Source organism: Octodon degus, unplaced genomic scaffold, assembly GCF_000260255.1.
Source record: "Octodon degus isolate 3935 unplaced genomic scaffold, OctDeg1.0 scaffold00086, whole genome shotgun sequence".
NCBI classification, from domain to species: Eukaryota; Metazoa; Chordata; class Mammalia; order Rodentia; family Octodontidae; genus Octodon; species Octodon degus.
The window spans coordinates 11,328,221-11,334,860 of record NW_004524662.1 but is presented as its reverse complement, the minus strand read 5'-3'; the positions used below and the strand labels follow the sequence as shown (position 1 = coordinate 11,334,860).

Here is a 6,640-nt window from a genome sequence, read left to right as displayed (position 1 = left end):
TGGACACGAGACCACCATGTGGTTAATGCTTTGGCAGAAGTGGCACTTCTTAGGCTGGGGTGGCAGCTGGCATTCCTTGGCATGGTAGTGTACACCACCACAGTTATAGCACCTGTCTCCTTTGGATCTGCGCTTCTGCATGTTCTTCCCCTTGGGTGCCTCTCACTCCCAGTACAGAACACCCCACTAAGACCAGTGATGAGGATGGATTCCCGGCCCTTGGCAGACTTTTTAAAGGGGAACTCCACAGCCTCACCTTTCTTCAGGCTCGGAATCCCTTCATGTGCAGCTTACTCTGGTGCTCAGAGACGTCCACCAGAGGGTCGAGTGCTACCTTGGCGAGGGCGGTCATGGACAGGAAGCTGAACCCCATGCGCACGCTGAACCACTTACAGATGCCGGTACCGTGCAGCAGCTGCGGATTGTCTGCTTCCCGGGCTGCATCCACTGGCGCCTCCTCGGGCGCCTTCTCCGCTGCCTTGGTGCAACCACCTACAAACTCCTGGTTGGACACCGAGCCCATGATCATAGGCTGAGCCCGTGGCCCCGAGCCCTTGGTCGGGCTGCTGCTGGCCTCAGTGAAGTCTGGAGGCAAAGTCCATTTAAAGTTTAGAAATTTTTGTTTTGATATTTTTCAAAGATAACATCAACAGAATGAAAATGATTTTTATTTTTATAATTAAGACATTTAAAAAGATTTAGCTCAAAATATTCTTAATAAGATATGATAGATTACTAATGCAGTATCTTTCCCTTAGTCATAATTAAGTAAATGTTACACAAAGATTTGGCCAGGACATCAGTAATGACACAACCCTGACAGCCAGACTGCTTTCTCTTTTGATGATCTAAATTTTGTTGGATTTAAGTGGAGAAATGTAAAAATGTCAACACCTACTCTGCTGCTATTCATCTAATAGGTTCTTATCTAACGGGATATGCATTAATTCTCTTTAACTAATTTAACATTATTCATGATTTAGTATAATTACATATCCATAACTTATCCAGTTGGCACTGTGGGCAAAGTTAAGAAAAAGTCATTATAGCCGGAGAAAATCGAGAAGTCAGTGATAGCTTTGATACATGACCTGTAAAGGGGCAGTGGTAATAGTCAAGTCAGTGTGATTGCAGGAGGAGGAGGAGGAGGAGGAAGAGGAGGAGGAGGAGGAGCAGGAGGAGGAGCAGGAGGAGGAGGAGCAGGAGCAGGAGGAGCAGGATGGTGCCTTTGCAGAGAAGAGTTAGTGGAGAGGCAGGCGAAGACATAGAGGAACCATTAAAGATGAACATATTAATCTTGTGCTAAGCTTTCTAGCTAGATGTTCCCTTAAACCTCATGCTCTCCTAGGTGGAGCTTTTGAGAGGTGATTGTATCATAGGGCACAGTACTCATCAGGGGATTGGTCCACTGTTACATTTATAGCTGACTTGCTGTTAGCAGGCAGGATCTGGTAGGAAGAGGTGGGTCACCAGGGGTGATGCCTGGAAGAGGTTACCTCTTCCCTGCTCCTCTCTTGGCCCTCTCTGTGCTTCTCCTCTGTCATGCCCATCTGCCATGAAGTACTGTCTTGGAGCCAGCTAGCTATGGATTGGAGCCACTTCCAACTGTGAAAGAAAACAACCAACCAACCAACTAACCAAACACCTTTCCTCTTTCATTCTACAGGTTGGATATTGTGTCTAAGTGATGAGAAAGCGACTAGGGTACCTTCCAACATCACATATTTTATTTTCAAAAGTATATGCATTCAGTTTATGTTCATAATATGCTATTGCTTTCAAGTAAAGTACTTTAGCTTTTGACTTACCTAATAATCAATGGTCATGGATCTTTTCACACAATCACAAATGCAAAAATTACTTTTAATTCAGAGAGGCACAGAGAACTTCTAGTAGAGGTACCTATTGGCTGGGGATCTACATTTCCTTCTCTGTTATTTTTATTCCCTTGTTATAAGAAAAGTTATAAGTACTACAATAACCAAATGAGGGCACAGGCCCTGATGCCAAAGGTAATTTTGAATATTATCTTTAATAAGTCTTATCTTTCAAATATGGTTTCTATTTTATAAGGATACACATTATGGGAAGTTTTCAAAAATATATAGGCAATCAATGAAGGAAAAATAGTTTTTTATTGTTGATGTGGAAAATAATAGATATTTAGGTATTCTAATTATTAGTGTGGAAAGTTTTGGATGTCACTGAAGCTTCCTTTGAATTCAACTATTTAAAACACAGGAATGTCATGTTGGCCCTGATTCTTCACACTTGGAATCCCGGCTACTCCAGAGCTGAGGCACAAAGATTACCGCCAGCTTGTCCAACTTGCTGCCAAGGCTAGCTTGGTCCACATTTTGAGACCCTGTCTCAGGGTAAAAGAGCTGTGGCTATAATTCAATAGCAAAGTGCTGGTCTTGAAGGCACACAGTCCTGGGTTCAACCCAGGGAAAAAGAACTGTGCATCCTGAGATGCTTACTGTTCAATTTTACCCAAAATTCTGAAGCATAGCTTCAAGAATCAGTAATCTTGTTTTGTACTTACTTGTGATTATGAAGAAAAAAAAAAGTGATAGTTACTGAAGCTAGATTTCAGAAATAAATTTTATGATTTAGTGTGCTTTAAAATTTTCATTCTAATAAGAAAACCACATAGACAAAAGCTGAATGAAATTAGAGAGAGAATTATTTGAATCATCTGACACACTACCATCATGAAGAAAGTGTAATCTGACCAAGAGCACTATGTGTGGAGCCTCTTTCAAAAACAGACAGATTGGACAGATGAGCAGGATTGAGTGGACAGGAGGGTGGTGCTCTGCACATTTGTCATTCCAAAAAAGTAACTAGCTTTGCATTAGCCCAATATGCCAATTCTCTCTGCTCTTACTCTTTTTTTTTTTTTTTTTTTTTCAGTATCAGGGATTGAACTCAAGACCTTGCACTTGCCAGGCAAGTACTTATTCTACTGAGATATCTCCCCAGCTCTGCTCTTACTCTTTAATGAGAGAAAATCCAAATAAATTGATGCAAAGCATTTGGATAATTCTTTAATATCTGAAAATGAACCAATACTTTACTGTTATAGTCAGAGCTTATAAGGGAATAGATTTAATACAGGACACATAATTTATAGTATTATTTCATACTATTAACCCAGAGTCAGTTGCAGAAGAGCACAGGGATCTATCTGTCCATGCTTGTGAGACCAAAGAATCCAGCTAAGGGCCTGGATTTGATGACAACATTGCATGCAAGTCTGTATCAAGGTTCTACACTGGGAAGGCTCAAAGGCCAGTGGCGGAAGCTCGAAAGTCTGTGCCAGGGGGTGAAAGACCTGTGCCAGCAGTCTGGGGGATCTGTCTTGGAGCCAGAAAGTGATTTTGAAGGTAAAAACCAGCGCCCCTGCCAAAAAAGAGCTGCAGCCATCCTCAGAGACAAGTAGGACATGAACTCCTCTGATGATGAGAACAGCTGAGTTGCTATCAAGAAAACCAGCACAACAAGCCCCTCCAGAAGACTCAACAGCACACATTCCTCTCTTCTAGATCTCCTTTTATGCTGCTGACAACAATCCTCAGGTGGGCCTTCCACACCTAGCACCCCCCTGATTTAATTTAACCAGGTGTTACAATTTGATCATTAGTTAACCCACAAAATTATCTAGTCTAGCTATGAGTTATGTGTAGTTGATATTTTCAAAGCTTCTGTTTTGTAGGTGAGGAAACAGTGATGCAGCAAGGAAGTAAAATTCCTGGAGACTCAGAAGAGATTGGAGCCCAGACAAAAAAAAATTTCAAGGCCAGGCATTTCTAGTTCAATGCTCTATCCACGAGACAACACTCCATCTTTGCTTTCACAGTTGTTTATATTTGGTTTACAGCAGTTTTCATAATGCCTCCTAAATGATTGAAATATAGTTTAAAAAACCTGAATTGTTACAACTGCATTGTTACCTTTGTCTTTATTAGTAAAACAATCTTTTTTCTTGTTTACTCTGTTAAGTGCTAATGTAAATAACAGCTTTTATTTAGCATATTTTTGCTGACTGTTTTTACACTTTTTTGCTACCTCTAGCCTAACCATATTTGTCTCATTCTTTTGCAAATCCTCTCCTTCTAAATTAACTGAAGCTGGGATGTATTCTAAAAGGAATAGTACATCAGTGTTCTTGTTTTTCAGTTCTAATTAAAGCCTTCAACTGCCATGTTCTTACACTTTCAAGTCCTCTGCTGTTACACAAATGCTATTGCAGCTTTCACAGGAGTAATTTTAATAAAACTGAAATGATCTAATATTTCAATTGTTTGCTGAGAAACTATTTTCTTCATACACTCATCAGTTTAACTTCTGCGTAATATCAAAGAAAATGTCATCTTTTTAAATCTCTTGGCTGATAAAGAGTGGTTTATTTTTACTCTTGATGTGATTCATTTAAATATATTTTCCCTCCAGCACTTCCTGATTGCTTGTTTAAAATTACAATTCTGGTGTTAATAAGCTGTATAGTTCTAAGAAAAGTCACTTAATCTCTTGAAGGCATTTCTTTCCCCAGAGGAAGGCCTGTGAGAGAAACACTCCTTGACTCCCTTGTAGCATGGACTTCATAACAGAAGTGAGGAAGGATCCATTTTCCCCAACTCTGTCTATCTCTGATAGAATAAATGTTCCTGCCCCTACAGAGGCTCAATTAGCACCAGAGTGGAATTACAGTATATATGTGGTGGATTCCCACAGTTATGACACCCAGTTGCTTCACTCTTTACTTTGCCCACAAGTTCTGCTTTCCATATGTTGGAACCAGTGACACCAAAAAGCAGAAGAAAACAAAGCTAAAACTTCAATGTGATCTTTTGAGGGGAAGGATTATAGTTCTATGATAACCAAAGGATGTTAGTTTTATGATAACCAAAAAGTAGATGCATCAGTTTCTAAATATAAAAATCTCTCATTTTCTACAGTAAAACAAATAACTATTAAGTGAAACAAAGCTTCAAAGAACAAAGAGGAGAGGTAGGAAGAGAGCTCAGCATTCTAAGCACCTACTTTGCAAGTGCAAGGACCAGAGCTACATGCCCAGTACTGCAGGCAGTGTGACCACTGAAACCAGGTGTCTGCAATCCAGGCACTGGGTAGGCTGAGACAGGAGGATCGTTATGAGTCCGAGCTGTGTAGCAAGACTCTGCACAAAATAAATAAATCTTTAAAAAATAGTAATATATCTTAAAAAAGAAGCCACGTTCAAAGTAATTCTATTATTATTATTATTATTATTATTATTATTATTTGAGCAGAAACATCACGTATGTATCCCTCACATTTGTTTGTCAGCCCCACCTCAGGGTCTGCTGCCTGAAATCGCACACGAGGTATCTCTCAGAGGGTGCTTGATCAGTGTGTGAGAGCTTCTCTCAGCCCATCTTCTGCTACCGGTGAGCAGCACGCAGGCTTGCGGTCATGGTGCAGGAGCCGTGCCTCACAGTGGTCCATGCCTAGGGGAACTGCACTGGCGTCCTCTTCTGAAGCACCTGTCATTTATTCATTAACTCATAAGAGCTGTTAAAAACAAGGGAAACAGATGTTGTTGAGCTCATCAAACTGTGCACTTTTCTTCTGTTGAATCTCACCTATCTTCAAACACGAACGAGATGTTCTTTCTGCCATGAATGTTCTTCTGCTGCTAATTTCTAATTCCTCTGATTTTCCCAGCTCACAGTTATTAAGGTATGAAATACCCATGAACTCATTCCCACATGAAGACAAGAATTTCCTTTGAGGAAGAGCCTTTAAAATGGATATCGGGAGCTGGGGAGATAGCTTGGCGGTCTAAGCACCTCCCTGGCAAGCGCAAGGTCCCGAGCTGGATCCCCGGTACCATATGCGTGCCTGCCCCAAAACCCTGAAAGCGCTGTGCTAGCCAGCAAAACCGGGTGTGGTGGGCACTGGGGAGGCTGAGACAGGAGGATCACTACAAGTCTCAGCTGGACAGCGAGATCTAGTATTATATATATATAATTTTGTGTGCCAGATATTTTGTAAAATCTTAGCAGTGGATGAAACAGAAAAAATTCCTTACTAGAATGACCGTGGAAGGGATTGCTTCTAAGATTATCGATCCTGATTTCCTGGTAGTCACCTGCTTATGTAACATCCTTCCCTTACTCGTGGGTTGGACTTAGTGTCTTACTTTTTAAAAAAGGGGAGAGGTTACCGACAATCTTGTTTTTGTCTTGAACGCTGTTATGCTTTGCCTCTTTCTCCAGGCAAGCCAGCTGCCCTTTCTTTTCTGGGCACAGGCGTGTGAGGAGCAACCTCAGGAGGCCACTCAGTGGCACTCAATGGAGAACCGAAGCCCTCACCTACCAACCCACTCGAGGTGAATCCTGCTGCAATTTGGAAACCAGTTCTCTCCAGGTGAAGATCAGAAGATTACAGCTTGGGCCTAGGCTTGACTGCCACCTCCTGAAAGACTGAGCCGTACACACCCAGCTGAGCTATGTCTGGAATTCTGAGCTTCAGAGAGTGCAAAAAATAAAAATAAAAAATCAATAAAATAAAAAATAGTAGTTTTATCTAGCAGAGCCTGCTGAGTATTGACGTAAACTGATGTGATATGAGAGACGTAATACAACACTGAGAA

General features: G+C 41.2%; 1 pseudogene; it reads right to left on the bottom strand.

Moving 5' to 3' along the window:
* Positions 1-523, bottom strand: part of LOC101590748 — a 24,008-nt pseudogene extending 23,485 nt beyond the window's left edge.
* Positions 524-6,640: the final 6,117 nt, after the last annotated feature.